This window comes from Macaca nemestrina, chromosome 1 (genome assembly GCF_043159975.1).
Source record: "Macaca nemestrina isolate mMacNem1 chromosome 1, mMacNem.hap1, whole genome shotgun sequence".
In the NCBI taxonomy this organism is placed as follows: domain Eukaryota; kingdom Metazoa; phylum Chordata; class Mammalia; order Primates; family Cercopithecidae; genus Macaca; species Macaca nemestrina.
The window spans coordinates 33,770,657-33,788,154 of NC_092125.1; the positions used below are offsets into that span (position 1 = coordinate 33,770,657).

At 36.4% G+C, this 17,498-nt stretch overlaps 1 protein-coding gene and 1 non-coding gene across 10 annotated transcripts in view; both read right to left on the reverse strand.

Moving 5' to 3' along the window:
* The window catches only part of COP1 (COP1 E3 ubiquitin ligase), a 281,153-nt gene that overhangs the window by 40,810 nt on the left and 222,845 nt on the right, over positions 1-17,498 (reverse strand). The window lies entirely within an intron of this gene.
* LOC112427284 (small Cajal body-specific RNA 3) lies at positions 6,428-6,570 on the reverse strand. Its single transcript, XR_003018790.1, has one exon. It is a non-coding gene; the product is annotated as a small Cajal body-specific RNA 3 (non-coding RNA).

Here is a 17,498-nt window from a genome sequence, read left to right on the forward strand (position 1 = left end):
CATAAGATTCATTTATCTGTGATTCTTACTCATGGATAACAGAAGTCAGCGACTGTCTTTAAGAAAAAAACAGATAGGAGTAGTTTTTCTTTGGTGTTGTAGATCAGAATATGCCATCCCAAAATATGTTACTCTGGTGGAAAGATTATTTTGAGTTCAAGGCAACTGAGGAGAGCTTTCTGCTCTCCTCCTATCTGCCTGAAAACAGATAATAAATTCCTCTTGTGAAAGAGAGGAATTCCCCGTACCCCAGTTACTTCCCATACCAGGAAAGGGATAACAACCTTATTATTATTACCAAAGATGAGATGGTACTGAGAAAGAATCTGCACAAACAAATCTTACTAACTAGCCCTTATCTACCATTAGTTTCTAATATATTAATATTTGCCTTCCTATTGTTCATCATTCCTAGAAGCTCAAAGTCCCTTTCCTTTGTCTTGTTGCTTCCCTTTAAATTTGTCTTCTTGTCTAAATGGTATAAAACCCTCCAAACCAAGCCTTTTCATTGGGGGTTTTCTTTCTATGACACATCCCTCACTATTCCAACCCACCCCTGGTGGCTGATTCATGCAAAACTTTGAATATTAAATAAATTTGTATGCCTTTTTTCCTGTTAATCCATCAGTTGTCAGTTTATCTCACAGACCCAGCCAGAGAACCTAAGAAGATAGAAAAGAACTTTGCTTCCCACCAGTGTTCTATTCCCTCAGCCATCTCTCACCGCACCTCCCCTTCCCTGGGCACCTAGAGTCATCTCCTGTAATCCTATCCCTTAACAAAACTCTTCAATTCACATGTATTAAGTTAAATAAGTGAATTCTTGGAAAAGCAGGAAAAAAATTAAGTTGTGTACTAGAAGGTAGAAGTTAATGATTATATCCTCAAACTAGTTCAAAACTTATTGTTTGAAGTGAATATAATGAAACATCGTCAAATAAACTTTTTTTTTAAAATGTGTGAGCGCAACCGTAACATCTTAAAAAACATGAATGTTACATGTAGGTGTTGTCTGTTATTCTTATTCCCTAGAAGGAAACTGAACACAGAAAAAAAAAAAAAAACCTCAATAATTAAATTATTTAATAACCTACCCGAGTAGACTCTATTTTTAATCTCTCATTACAATGCACTCTACCCACTGCTATAATACTCTCATGGGATTATCTTCACAGTGGGCTTTAGGCATCTAATACCTACAGAAGAAGGTCCAAACTCTTTTTTTTTTCCCCCTCAGTATGGCATTCAAGACTATTACATCTGGTACACTCTCTGGCCTCATCTCTCAATAAAGTCCCTACTCCACCATCCTACTTAGACACTTTATTAGAAGTTTCTTAAACATCGATTGCACTTTCCCTCATCTGCACCTTTGTTCACACTGTTCTCCAGCTTTCTGCAGTATAGCAGAAAGGGTGTAGGTTTTAGAGCCAGGCCAATCTGGGTTCTAATTTCAACTGCATCCCTTATTTAGCTGTGTAATCTTGGGCAAATCTGAGCCTCAATTTCACTTTTAAAGGAACTCAAGCAAATATGACTTAAAAGATTGATGATGATGATTTTAAATTAAGATAGCACTTAGTATACTGCCTGGATGGAACTTAATAGATATGTTTGTTTATGGTCTTTTGTCCAGGCACCTTCCTTTCCCTTTGTCTTGAGACTTCTGAAACCCTTTATATCTTTATGAAGCCCAGCTCAAAAGCCCCTATCTTCATAAAGTATTCCATCATTCTCCAAGTTAGAAATAGTCTCCTCCCTCCAGGGTCAGTAATTTCAGGGGTAATGATCTTATAAAGATTTCTTTCATTCGGGTTCATACTATAGTTATTTATGAATATTTATATTTACTAGGTTGTAAATCACTTAAATGCAGAGAATATATTCTCATATTGCACAATATTTGATGAACTAAAAACAAGTACAGTTGTCCAGTTATGTGGATTAGTATATAAAATGTTAAAGATGACAGCAACATTTACTGATCAATCATTTATCTTGTGCCAACTATTTTCTTAGTACTTTCCATTATTTTCTAATTTTATTTCAGAATATTACATGCAAGATACTGTTATCCTAATATCACAGAAGAGGAAACTGAAGCATGGAAAGGTTAAATCACTTCCCCAAAGTCTTACAGCTAATACTTAATGATGACAGGAGGCAAACCTGGCTATTTGGCTCTAGCACTCTCAATGAGAACATTACCCCAAGACAGAAGGTAATAAATGGCACACATCCCACCCCTCTACCCTTAGATGTTTAAAAGCACAACCTTGCTAAATAAGGATCTAAAAACAAAACAAAAAACCCAACAAAAATTAGAAATGTTTTCTCCCCTAAAACAACTTCATGACAAAGGAAGGTAAGTTCCTTGAAAATTTTACTGGGGAAAAAAAGCCCAGAAGATGATTTTTAAGTTTAGTTCCCATTTCAAGTGGTAGAACACTATTAGTGACATAGAAAATGTAAAGTACACTGAAATACTATTCACATTTGTCCTCTAAAAGTAAAAACTGCAGCTGAGATGGCTAGCGAAGTTATAAGCAGTTTTGCCTTAAACAATTTGTCCTATAAGTACTGAATTTTCTTCTTAAAGTGTGCCCACTAAGTTTAAATTGTATGTCCATTTAAGTCCTTTAACAAGCATTTGATTAAATGGAAACGGTAGATCACTATGAACAACATACAGTATCTGCAAATACAGCTCCCTGGAGGGCACAGAACAGTGAGAAACATGGCTGAATTTAATATCCTTCCTTAAATAAATATAAAGATGACAATAAAAATTTGAGGTAACTAGGCTTCACACACAAAAAACTCACCATCTGTACTACATCTGTTAATTCCTTAATATTCTCTCCATAAGAGCCTCTTGTCTTATTTGGACAAAGGCATTCTCTTTATGAACACAAATGTCTTGTTTTCTCATTGCCAGAAAAGAGAGTGTTAATTTGCACTCATACAAAGATGATTTCATGTCACTGAAAATAAAAGACCATACCTGCCTTAAGCTCTTTTTCACACCAAGATTATAAACATAAAAGAATGGGCTTTTGCTTCATTTTTTTTTTTGTCTCTTCAGGGTGGGCTGTTACTATTTGTACTGCAATTGCATCCTGAAAACTAAAATAGCTTTTCTCCTCATGTAGGAGGTCATGGACTGTGTATATAGTCAAATCTGATTTTCACTCAGGATCCTGCAGACACAGAACAATTTCAAAAAAATTTGCCCTTCTTTTGATGCATGATCTATAGTTGCCTTATGAACATCCTCTCCCTTGCCCTTGACAAGAAATACAGATATAAGATACAGAGATTCTTAAAATTTTTCTTTAACACCTTGTGAAGTTATACTATTCAATTGTCCAATTTCATCACTTGTGCTGACATTTTGTTACTTCCTCCTATTCGGTCATTGTTCATTTCCTGACATGCAGAATCATTATTTTATTTAAAGCACTTTCTAGTACATCTTTTAACATTCAAATTTCTTTTGCTTTTGGAGCTCAGAGTTAAATACATTTCGCTTATCGGGGTTTTGTTTTTTTGTTTGTTTGTTTTTGAGATGGAGTCTCGCTCTGTCACCCAGGTTGGAGTGCAGCAGTGCAGTCTCGCCTCACTGTAACCTCCACCCCCCGGGTTCAAGTGATTCTCCTGCTTCAGCCGCCTGAGTAGCTGGCATTACAGACACGTGCCACCACACCCAGCTAATTTTCGTATTTTTAGTAGAGACGGGGTTTCACCATGTTGGTCAGGCTGGTTTCGAACTCCTGACCTCGTGATCCGTCTGCCTCGGCCTCCCAAAGCGTTGGGATTACAGGCGTGAGCCACCACACCTGGCCACTTATCTGGGTTTGATTCATCATGAGAATCCCCCTATTTGACCAGAGTGTTTCTTTACTTTATTGTAGACATAAATCTATGCTGCATTTGGGAACCAAGTGAGGGTCCATACAAAGATATTCAAACATAGGTTCCAATATCATCTTCAAAGGTTTTTAAATGCCATTTGTAAGCCTAATAGTTTTTTTGTCCCTGACCTTTCTTTCGGTATGTGGTTTTTCAGAGTTGACTTGGTAAAAATATATATAAATCTGTCTAAGAAAGAATGAACACAAAACTACAATTTATCAATAAAAGGTCTTGCTCTTTAAACTAAAATGTTAGTTAGCCTTCCCTGCATTCTATAAAAAATCCAAGGGGGTTGAGTGAATTAGCTGTCTGAATTGTGTTTGCAAGACAGACGATAAATGAACTCTGTAAATTTGAGATTCTAAGATCTGTGTCTCCTTTTACTATCTTACAAATATATATATATATACACACACACACACACACACATATATATACACACACACACACTTAAAAACCTGTATCATTACCACATATTTATTGAGCACTATAGGTCAGTGACTTAGTTAAGAATTTTATGTGGATTACTTCACTTAATCTGCATAGCAACCCAATGAGGAAGATATTATTTTTATCATCAATTTACAAAGTCTTAGACTTAATAATTTTTCCAAATTCACATACATAGCTAAGAAATAGCAAAGCCAGGAATCAACTTGTGAAAACTGAGAAATATACCAATGCTGCTCTGAGTCATATTGACCCAGTAAGCTTATCCCATGCCTGGGCTTCATCCTGAATTTACCAAAGCAAAATGGAAGGAAGGAGAAAGGTGTCTTGGGTGGCCATTGACTATGTACAAGAGAGCCTCAGCTCTCATGCATTATAAATATACATTACATTTCAAATCTCATAAGCCTAGGTTCTTAAAAGCCCTGTTAAATGGAAAATTTGGTCTTTTATATATCTCCCTATATGGATTTCAAGTGATATCACCAGAGGAAAAGGCTTGGCCACAGAACCAAAGTGGTAAAGAGTGTTCCACAGTCAATATACATGGCATTGACAGGCCAAATTCCCACTATCCTTCCAGTCCCCCACGTCCCATACACAAAATCCCAATTTGAGATCTGGCGAACTGGAATTTCCTCATCACAAGGGAACATTTTCAAAATCAGTGAATCCCAAATCTCTTCTTTCTTCTCCACTAGTATCCTTCCTTAGAAAATCTTAAAATTGTTCATTAGAATGAACAAAACAGTGGACTTCTAAAGGATCTAGAAAAGTATGGCTACTCATTTGACAACTGTCTAATGCAAAAACTGTTCAGGGTAAGAAATACGGGATTTCAGAACCATAAACAACGATCCTCATACAATTAGTTATAAATAAACCCAGGCTGGTATTGAACTCCTGACCTCAGGTGATCCACCCGCCTCAGCCTCCCAAAGTGATGGGATTACTAGCATGAGCCACCACACCATTGAAACCCCATCTCTACTAAAAATACAAAAATTAGCCGGGCTTGGTAGCGGTCGCCTGTAATTCTAGCTACTCAGGAGGCTGAGGCAGGATAATTGCTTGAACTGAGGAGGTGGGGGTTGCAATGAGCTGAGATTAAGCCACTGCACTCCAACCTGGGTGACAGAGTGAAACTCAGTCTCAAAAAACCAACCGACCGACCGACCGACCGACTGACCCAGCTGTGGCTGCTGTAAGTTGTAGAAGGCAGGGGAGGTAGGTGGGAGCAACCTCTCCCCACAACTTACAGCAAAACACACACCAGGAAAAAACAAGATTTTAAATTCAGTACTAAGAAGGTTAATACTTAGCAGCCAGCTTTCCTCTTCAAATGGTTATTTCTGAACTTTGGTTACAGCGTTAAAAAATGACATAAACTGGATTTTGCAAAAATCACTTTCTTAATGAGGAAAACTTCACGGAAGCTATCTCTGATTAGCTCCTTCATATCTAAAGTATTGACCTTTACTGGTAACCCTCAATTAGTTAGGCCAATGTGGCCCCTTAGAAAAATAACATTTCTTTTTTCTTTTTCTTGAGGTGAAATCTTGCACCATCACTTAGCCTAGAGTGCAGTGGCACAATCTTGGCTCACGGCAGCCTCCGTCTCCCAGGTTCATGTGATTCTCCCGTCTCAGCCTCTCAAGTAGCTGGGATTACAGACGCCTGTCACCACATCTGGTTAATTTTTGTGTTTTCAGTAGAGACCGGGTTTCACCATGTTGGCGCCAGGCTGGTCTTGAACTCCTGACATTCAGTGATCCATCTGCCTTGACCTCCCAAAGTACTGGGATTACAGGTGTGAGCCACCATGCCCCGCAAGAGAAGAATAGTATTTCCACATGCATTCTACTTCCTGGTTGTAGGTTCCTTAAATAAGCAAATAATACCTATTTTCAAAACTCATAAGATACCTCAAAAACCAGTTCAGATGGATACACAGGTAACTTTACTTGGTTGCCCATTTACAAAATAATACAGTACTAATAACCAGCAGAGATACTGAATAAAATAGCAAGGAAAGCAAGTAATTAGAATGGCAGTTTTAAAGGTTGTATGGAGGGGAACGATCAGACTTAGCCAGCTGTCCTAAGCCAGACAGAGACCTCCATATGTTTATGTAGGATCGCTGCAATCTGTAGACAACAGGCATTTTTTCATTTGTCCACATGGTTGGTTCCTGCAGCTTCCATTTTTGGTGTGCTTCATTATTAAGATTTTTGTTAACCAGTCTCTTATATTCCAATTACCTAACTGCATCACATTATCATTTAAATATACTTTAATGCATTCAAGTAAGATAAATACAAAATCGGGATTCAGATAATAGAAAAAGAACCATTAAGAAGGCACACTTAGCATACAAAATCAAAGTGATCTTTATTCAGAGAGAAAAGGCTGTAAAGAACATACACAAGGGAAGAAAGATTTAGATACAAAAGAACACATATATTCATCGTTCCTTTCATTCTCAATGCTTTCCAAAGTCTTCTCGCCAACTGGCCGTAAACAACTTATCCTTGCCATACTGTACTCAAATATTATCTCTAAACACTTTCAACTTGCAGCACATGTTAATAGTTAATATCTCTGGACTCTGGATGATCTTTTGAATAAAGCTCGAGAACAATGTGCTTACAATGACAAGTATGATGGGGAAAAAAACGACTAGATTGCTGATTAATACTGAGAAGAGCTCCTCTGAGCATAGAACTGTGCATATTTAAGTCATTCGCTCTCCAGACTACTCTGGCAAAGCTGATTCTAGAATTCAGTACTATTTGGGGAATACCATGTAACAGAAAAAGTAATACATTCAAGGCATGAAAACCTGGATTAGAAATTTGGTTCTGCTTAATCCTTTTAGACATTCAATTTCTCCAAATATAAAGCAGATAATCTTAGGTAGAATCTTTATGAAGATTCAAGGAAAACACAGTAGAGCACTGTTAGGGATCACAACACACTACCTCCAAGTAGGCACCTTGGTATTTGAAAAAACAGCAGAAGCAGGAAGACCTCCCACACTTCTCCTCTGAAGCAGGTCATAAAAGAATTCTCTGCCCTTCCACTGAAGCAGGTCATAAGATTCTCATTCTAGAGGTGCCTAACCTTACCTGGAGGAAAGGAATGCCCTTATCTTTAGAGACAGAGACACAGAGAAGAAGCTGAACAAACAGGTCTTGCAAGTTGCCCCCAGTTTATTACCATTAGAACATACCCCTTTGTCCTCCAATCATAATTCTCCATGACTATTCATTTCTTCATCAAACCTAAGCATAAACATACACAAGTTTGCCCATTCTTTGGATCTTCATTTCTAAAGTCTTCTGTGTCATGTAAAACTTCTATGTCATGTAAAATTTACAGAGGTCTCTGTCATGAATCAAGCAATAGGTGAGAAAAATCTTTTCTCCCTTACAGCATGTAACCAAAGAGTAAATGGCATGTTATAGGCACCAAACAAATAAATGGTAGTTACTTTTACTAAAATACCACATAATCTTAATTTCTTTACAGTTAAAGGGTAGTTATCTCAAGCAATGATAGTACTATTAGTATCTGTACTATCAGTATCACAGTGTACTAGTAGTAATAATACTAGTGTATTATTCTAGTCAGTATATTTATGATCTTATGAAATTGATTAAAGTAAGCTCCCCAGGTTAGGCAGACTTAAATTTTATCCTAACTCAATCTTTAACTCCTCTTTCCTAGAAAACTAAGTAGCCCTTACTCTGGTAGCTGCTGTTGTTTATATTTTTTGCTCTCCAAGATGAAGCAAGGAATGTACCTGCGGCAACACTAATGACGCACAACAAACAATTCAAGATGAATTTGAACACCAGTTGGTAGACTGCATTCTATAGGGTCATCAATAGCTGTGAGAAACCAGAAACCAAGGAGATAAAATGGTTAAAAGAGGGAAAGAAAAGCAGTGATTGGGTTAACGAATGATGAGAATTTAGTTAAGCAGAAATAAGAGGACAAGGCAATATGAAGAACAAGATGAATATGAGTTTAGAAGCCAGAATGGGAATAGTATGGGACAATGAAGAAACTTTCTTAATGAAGTAGGTGAACTGTGTTAGAAAACAGAAATAAAGTTAGATGGATAGCATTATATTAGATTATTGAAAATCTTGAATGTAATAAATAGTTTAGATACGATAGTCTAAGTGCAAACACATGAGATCAGGGAATAGAGCGGTTAAGAAGTAGATATAGGAATGACATTTAAAATCATATCTGTGATTATTCTATACTTATTATAAAGGCTAATTTTCTAAATACTAGTAAATTTTGAAATCTGAGCTACCTTTGAGTATTTTTTTTCTATTGTACTTTTTCCTATAATTGGTACTGAATTTTCTTAAGGATCATATTTAATAGTAAGGGTAAATATAATTTTAAAATTAGATAAAGATATCTGAAGTGAAACAGATTAAATAACAAGTTCAGGTAATATTTTTATCAAAATTTCCCCTTATTTTTAGTGTTGGCCAAAATATATCAGATAGAGGTACATGCAAATGCTGAATTTGAAAAAAACTTTTCTGAAAGACCTGGGTCAACTAAAGGTAACAAGCAATGTTTGATTGAATATCTCTGTATAAAGATAAACATTTGATAGTGCACAAAGGCCGATCGAAGGGGACATAAAGCTGTCAGAAGTAAATTGAGAGAAGGGGAAGGGCAAGGAACAGGAATGAGGCAATAAAAAGCAGAAACAAAAACAAAGATAAATATAGAAGATATTTCGAAGAAAGAATTACTGCTATTTGACGAATAATTAGATGGAAGATAAAGAGATGCAATAATAATGATTCTGGGGTTTTAGATTTAAATGACTTAGAAAGACTGATAAAGCTGGAAGGAAATAAGGATGTCAATATGTCAAAGTTGGAAAGGTATTTTGTAGTAACTTTTTTTTGTTGTACAGAATATATTCTCCAAAAACTCACTGCCTGACTTAAATTAACCTCATTTATTATATTTTCAGTCTTAAAGTAAGTCCTTATTTTGGTCATTTGGGTCCTTGAAAACTTAATCAGCTAAAATTTATACATTTAGCAAATTCTTAAGCAAATATACAAGCAGAAAAGAGCTCAAAACTGGTATTTTATAGCACTTTATTATATATAAATCCCAAAGGGAGTTTGTTGAAAATGGAGTTTCCAGGGCCTTCAGGTTGGTGAAAACATTGAGGCACTAGGAGGGCACCCATCTGGGAAGAAAATGCCAAAGTGTTTCCAACAGTCACCAGCACAGACCTATTCTTCCATGTACTCCACCCACCACTCTCCAATACCTTGCCCTATGCATTTCTTCCCATGAGCTATTTCTGAGTTGTATCCATTGTAATAGAGCAGTCAGTGTTTTATGGAATTTGGTTGTAAAAAACATCAGAACATAGTACCTTTCAGGAGACAGATCTTTGGCTCCAGCTGTAATGTTCCAATTAATCATGAGCACTACCAGAATGTTCTAGCCTTTGTTTTTGCTACTGAGGAGACCGATGAGAACCCTGGCCTATTATCTAATGTCTCCCTTGGATTTAGTCTCTACATCTTCCAAAGTGACCAACAGACCATGGAGAGCCTCCTGATGTGGCACTCAGAAGGGTTTGAGACAGTACCGAATCACTCCTATAAAGAAAGAAATAGGTCTGCAGCAGTGACTGTTGGAAACACTTTGGCATTTTCTTTCCAGATGGGAACACTATGGCACTTCTAAATTTCCCCAGGTGGCTTCAAGATTGGATGTGACAGAGAGGGATCTTTGCTTCTCCCATGCAATTCTAGGCTACTAAACAAAAGGAGAGAATTATGTAACCTATAACAACAACAACAACAACCACAACAACAACAACCACAACAACAACAACAACACATACAAAAGGTGGTTCTTGGCCCTCACCTTCAGAAAGTCTAAATATAACAAGTTACAGGGTTTAGAAATTTAAAATTTCAATTCATATCCCAAGTAACTAATAATTCTAAAGCAGGTGATCAATAGGCTGTACTTTGAAAAATACTAATATGCATGTTGAAACTATCTACAAATATTGAACTCAGAGGGAAAACCAAGATGTATTTTTCTGCTTTTGGTCAGGTGGCTAGTGAGAGGGAAGTGAGGAGGAAAGAATTTACTGAATAATTACTTAACAGATCCCATATGAGGCCCAGAGAGCAGCAATAAAAAAGTACAAGGTTTATTTATTTATTTATTTATTTATTTATTTATTTATTTATTTTGAGACAGAGTCTGGCTCTGCTGCCAGAATGGAGTGCCGTGGCGCATTCTCGGCTCACTGCAACCGCCACCTCCCGGGTTCAAGTGATTCTCCTGCCTCAGCCTCCCGAGTAGCTGGGATTACAGGTGTCCACGGCCACACTCAGCTAATTTTTATATTTTTTAGTAGAGAATGGGTTTCACCATGTTGGCCAGGCTGGTCTCAAATTTCTGACTTCAGGTGATCCGCCCACCCCAGCCTCCCAAAATGCTGAAATTACAGGTGTAAGCCACTGTTCCCAGCCAAAAATGACAAGAATTTCTAACCTCAGGAAGCCTTTTACTTTACTGAGAATGACTGCACATAAGCCTTATTTATTTATTTTTTTGAGACAGAGTTTCACTCTTGTTGCCGGGCCTGGAGTGCAGTGGCACGATCTTGGCTCACCACAACCTCTGCCTCCCAGGTTCAAGTGATTCTTCTGCCTCAGCCTCCAGAGTAGCTGAGATTACAGGCGTGCGCCACCACGCCCGGGTAATTTTGTATTTTTAGTAGAGCCGGGGTTTCTCCATCTTGGTCAGGCTGGTCTCGGACTCCCAAACTCAGGTGATCTGCCCGCCTCAGCCTCCCAAAGTGCTGGGATTACAGGCATGAGACACCACGCCTGGCCAAGCCTTATTTTTTTAACACTTTTACAAGTCTAATTTTTAACAAAATGTATTTGGTTAAAAGATACTATAATCAGCACTAGAGTTTGAATTACACAAATGGCTCATGACAGTTTAGTAAAAGAGTTAACTTTGCAAATGGATATATATTGAGAATTTAAAATAAAAGAAGATGAAATGGGAAGTTCAGGACTGGGTTGTTACCTAAACTTCTATAGTTTACAAGTACTAATCTTTTCTTTCATCTTTCCATTTTCATATTTTAAACCAGCCCATGAAAATAAAATAGATGAAGTCAGCATAACTTCATAGAATGCAGTTTAGAACTCTCTACCGGCATTTTCAAGTGATATTACATCACTAATTCAAACTGAGGTAAAGAGTAGATTCAACACAGTAAAAATTAATTCAGAAAATGTTGAATTTTACTGCATGCAGAGCTACAAATTGCTAAGTGTTACACGTTTTAAGGTATATACTGTTTACAAGTGATGGAAAGAAGAAATTAGGGCTGTTCTTCTGAGACAACTTTGTAAGATTTAGAGTTTTTGAAATATATAATGGGTTGCCTTGTAAAGCAGGAGCTCCCTACCACCAGAAATGTTCAAGTAAGTTTGAAAAACATCCCCTTTAGAGATGTGATATACATAATTTCTACAATGGCCAAAAGTAAGTCTAGATCAATCTAATGGTATTTATCTACCCAATGAACACTCTAATATTTTTGTGGCTACAAAACTCAGCACTGTGTAAAGTTCCAGTATAATGGCATTACCATATGTAACAAACAGAAGTGCAGGAAAGGGTATTTGGGCACAGTGAGCAGCAAGATCTAAAGCACAAAGATGAAAACAAACAAGCAAACAAAAAACCCAGCATTGGGTGTTCGACGATCCTATAAGCAGTTCATGTTGCTGGAGTGTAAAATGTGCTTATGCAAGTGGTAAGCGATTGAGTTGGAGAGGGAGGTGGGGGCCTCATGAAAAAGGTTGTTAGATGTCACATAAAGTTTAGATCTTATTCTGTAACCACTGGGGAAACACTAACAGATTTTAAACAGCGAGATAAACGAGTCTAGAACTATTAAGAAGTAATGGCAGGAGATAAACTAAACTAAATGGCAGGAGCTTGAACTAAAGGCAGGTGGTAGAGTCACAGGGTTGGAAATAAGGATGGATTCAAGATATATTAAAGGAAAAACAAGATTAAGTTTGTGCTTAGATACATACCAATCTGGTTTTGCATTTGTAAGATCCAAAGTCTTTAAATTTATGAAATGCCAAAGGATAGGACTGTGCTTAAAATTTTAGAAATTTAATCCAATATTTTCCATGTGATAGTTAAGTCAATGCAATAGACTACATTGTTTGAACTTCTATAGCAACTCCTTTGGTTCATAAGTAGAACTCCAAATTAGCATAAACGTGTTCATACATGTGAGTTGCATATATAAAGTCAGATGAATTATTAGGGGAACATTCATTATTTAAAAAAAAAATAATTTAAAAATCCTTAATAGTTAAGATCATGTCACATCACAACTTCTGGACAGCCTAAATATTTTCCCTATCCTTTAAAAATTCTTGCTCCTAGCTAAATTTGTAGTAAAATCTTCATTACAAATAGATGACGTCATTGCTACTACAAATTCAGAAACTAAATTATCTTTCATAATTGAGATTACTTTTGTCACTAGACTGAACAATTAAATGTGGTATGGGGGGGCGGGGCAGTCCAGATGGCAATACTGAGAAAGGGGAGTGTAAGAGGAGGCTGGAGAACTAGCAGCATAGGTAACAGGAAAATAAAAGATCTGAAAGAGGCTTTTAATTTTTCTGTTATGTATTATACATATTTTGAAAAAGATCACCATCCTTAAAATATTATAAGAATATTTCTCTTTTTTTTTGAGATGGAGTTTCGCTCTTGTTGCCCAGGCTGCAGTGCAATGGCATGATCTTGGTTCACTGCAACCTCCACCTCCTGGGTTCAAGCAATTCCCCTGCCTCAGCCTCTTGAGTAGCTAGGATTACAGGCATGCACCACCACGCCTGGCTAATTTTGTATTTTTAGTAGTGATGGGGTTTCTCCACATTGGTCAGGCTGGTCTCGAATTCCTGACCTCAGGTGATCCACCCACCTCGGCCTCCCAAAGTGTTGGGATTATAGGTGTGAGCCACCGTGCTCGGCCAAGAATATTTCTCTTAATGCAGTTTAGAAATATGGTGAGCATTCACGAATTTAAATAAGAAGTAAGTCTAAGATAATTAAAGTAATTATTTTTAAATCCTTATATTCTATCTGGTAGAAGTAATATGAGTGTTACAAACCAGAGGGCTGAGTTTCAAGAGACAGAACTAGAAAGAGCAATGCAACAAGAAAAACATCAAGAAAGCTGGACAACTACAAATTAATAACATTTCTTAAACATTTTAGGGAACCAACGTCACAGGCAAAACAACCTGAAAATTGAGAGTCTGGCACCTGTGATCATAGTTCCTGAGCATTTGTGTACCAGGCACAGAAAGGGCTGATAAGCTAGTAGAAAGAATTAGCTAAAAACCATTAATACTAAAGGCTGAATATAGATGGGCTACCATGACTATGAAGCCCTGAGGGCCACAGACATTAAGGGTAGGGAAGTGCACCTTCCTGCAGGCTTTTCATCTATGAACATCAGGGAAGACTGAGGAGAATCCTAAAAAAAGGTTTTTGATATGGTATTGGTTAGGGAAGTTAACAGCAACCATTGCCAAAATGCCACCTAGATATATCTTCCTTACGTGCCCTACAAAACAAAAAGATTAGTCTGTAGGATAAAAGTGGATGGGAAGAGGGGAATGATAGCCTGAGGGCCCTGAAGGACATCTATTGCAGCTGGGAGAGAGAAACAGGAAACAAACAAAAACTGCCCTTCATTTCGAAGAGGGACAGAAACAATGATAAAGTCCACACATCCCCAATACCTAGGCTCAATGACTTTTACCGAAGATTAATTGGAACATCAGTGAACACCTTTCCTCCTCTATCCCTCCCATCATATAAACAAGTAGTGAGAGAAAACAGCAGAATATAGCCCATATTGCTACAAGAGACAAATTCTTTCTGGAAAGGAGTACAAAGGAGAAAGACCAAAAACCCAACAAAGAAAACAGTGAGAAAAACTCTCTGGCAAACTGATACTCTAAACAAAACTGAAACTTGAGGTGCACTGAGAGTAACCACGACATCAAACTTCAAAACAACCTTATCCTGACTAAGTTAATACAACTCCCGCACTGAAGGGTAGGCAGAAAAAAAAATGCACTCAATTTCCAAGTGTAAAAAATATTTACCTCAGTATTTACTGTCCTATATAATATGCCTGGCTTTGAACCAAAAATTACAGGCATTCAGGGAAAAACAGAATCTGAGAAGACAAAGCAATCATTAAACCAAACTTAGTTACAACGCTCAGTTCAAGTGTTAAAACTGTATGAAATAAAATAATGATGATTAATATGGTTAAAGGGGTTGATGGAAAAAGTAGAAAATGTTTAAGATCAAATAGGTAATTTCAGTGAAGAGATTAAAGTATAAGAAAGAATCAAAGAGAAATCGTAGAAATAAACAAACATAGTAACAGAAATAAAAAATGCTTTTGATGGTATGATCAGCAGTCTTCAAACAGTTAAGGAAAGAATACATGGGCTGGGTGTGGTGGCTCAGGCCTGTAATCTCAGCACTTTGGAAGACTGAGGCAGGTGGATCACCTGAGGTCAGGAGTTTGAGACCAGTCTGACCAATATCGTGAAACCCCGTCTCTATTAAAAATACAAAAGTTAGCTGGGTGTGTTGGTGTATGCCTGTAGTCCTCGCTACTCGGGAGGCTGAGACAGGAGAATTGCTTGAACCTGGGAGGTGGAGGTTGCAGTGAGCCAAGATTGTGCCATTGCACTCCAGACTGGGTGACAGAGTGAGTCTCCATCTCAAAAAAAAAAAAAAAAACAAAAACGTGAGACTGAATGTAGAAATGAAATTACCCAAAATAAAATACAAAGAACTAAGGAGTGCAAAAACAAAACAAAATAGGCATCTAAGAGCTATGAAACAGTATCAAACGGGCTAACACACCCATAATAATTAGAATTCCAGGTGAAGAGAAAAGGTAGCAGAAGAAATATTTGAAGAAATAACTGAGAATTTCCCAAAATTAAGAGCAGAGACCAAATCCATATTCAAGAAGTTCAGAGAACACCAAGCAAGATGAAGCAACATCTCAACGTATCATATAGAAACTGCTGAAAAATCAAAGATAAAATCTTTAAGAAAGTAAGAGAGAAAAAAAGGAGACATATTATATACAGAGGAACAAAGATAAGAATTACATCAGACTTCTCTTGAGAAACTATGTCAGCAAGATGACCAATGGTATAATCTGTCAATCCAGAGTTTAACACCTAGCAAAAATATCTTTCAAAAAGGAAGAATAAATTATTTTTCTCAGAAAAACAAAAGCTGAGGGTATTCACTGTCTGCAAATTACTCTACAGAAAATGCTACGGTAAGTTATCAGGAATGTGATGCAGGTCAGCATCTTGGATTTATACAAATAAATGAAGAACATTGAAGATAAAGTAATATTCATTTTTTCTTATTTTTAACTTCTCTAAAAGATAACTATATAATGCAAAAGTAGCAACGTTTTATTGTGTGTTGTAACATATGCAAAAGTAAAATACATAAAAACAATAGCACAAAGCACAGTATGAAGAAATTCAGGTTACACTGTTGTAAGGTTCTTATACCACCCTTGAAGCAGTACAATCTTACTAAAGAAAGATTCAGATTACTTTAAAGGCATATTGTAAGCTCTAGGGTAATCACTGAGAAATTCTGAAGAAAGGTATAAATAATAAGTCATAAGAGGTGACACAAATCACAAAGAACAGTCTACGAAATCTGAAAAAAGGCATAAAATGAATGGAAAAATATATAGCAGGCATGAAGATATATTTTAATACAAATATAATCACACATTCATTAAATGGCAGAACAAAGCCTAACTATATGCTATCTATAAGTAACCTACTTTATAAATACAGAGATAGATAAAAAGTAAAAACATGGAGAAAAACATACAATGTGAACACTAAGCAAAAATAGCTGGAAGTCATATTAATTTCAGAGAAAATAGACTTCAGAACAATAAATATCAGGAATAAAGGGGGATATTACCTCATAATAAAGGGTTTTTTCTTCAAGAAGAAATAACGATCTAAAATATATGCACAATAATGCACTGAATACAAGAAGCAAAATGCATATGTCTCAAAGTAAAAAGAGAAAACTCACAATTACAGTTGAGGACCTCCATAGTTCTCTGTCTCTCTTATGGCAGAACAAGTAGGGAGAAAACCAGTAAGGATTTTTAGTAGCTCTCATATATATGACAAAAATAACACCAAACAGGCAGCAAGGAAGTAGTGGTATTAAACCAAAGTTTCTATAGTTTACCAAATATTACATTAGTATTAATCTGATGTAAATGGTGATTAAGATGCAAATTGTAATACCTAGAGCAACTACTAAGGAAATAAAACAAAACAAAATTAAATTTAATTTAAATGGGGCATTAAAAAGTCAGAAGGTAATGAAAGACGACCACAGAAATAAAAAAGGCACTCACAGAAAACAAACAGCAAAATGGCACTGTAAATCAAAGTAAAATATTATTTACATCAAACAGGAATGATCTAAACACCCCAATCAAAAAGCAGTAATTATGAGACTGAAGAAACAAAAAAAATCCAACTCTATTCCACTTGAAAGACACATAAATTACATTTGAAGACAAAAACAGGTTGAAATTAAAAGGTAGGAAGACAATATACCATATAAACAATAGTTATAAAAAAGCTGGAATGGCTATCTTAATGTCAGACAAAACAGACTTTATGATCAAAAACATTATCAGAGACAAAGGGACATTTCATAATGATAAAAGAATCAATACACATCAAGAAGCTATAAAAAATATAAATGTATGTACACCAAACAACACAGCATACGCCAAAAAAGCAAAAACATTTGCAAAGAGAAATAATTAATTGAACAACTAATGCTTGAAAATTTCAATACCGCCACTCTCGTTGATACATCAACCAGAAAGAAAATTAGGCAGAAATAGAAAAACGCAAATCACTATGAACCAACTTGACCTAACTGACATTTATAGA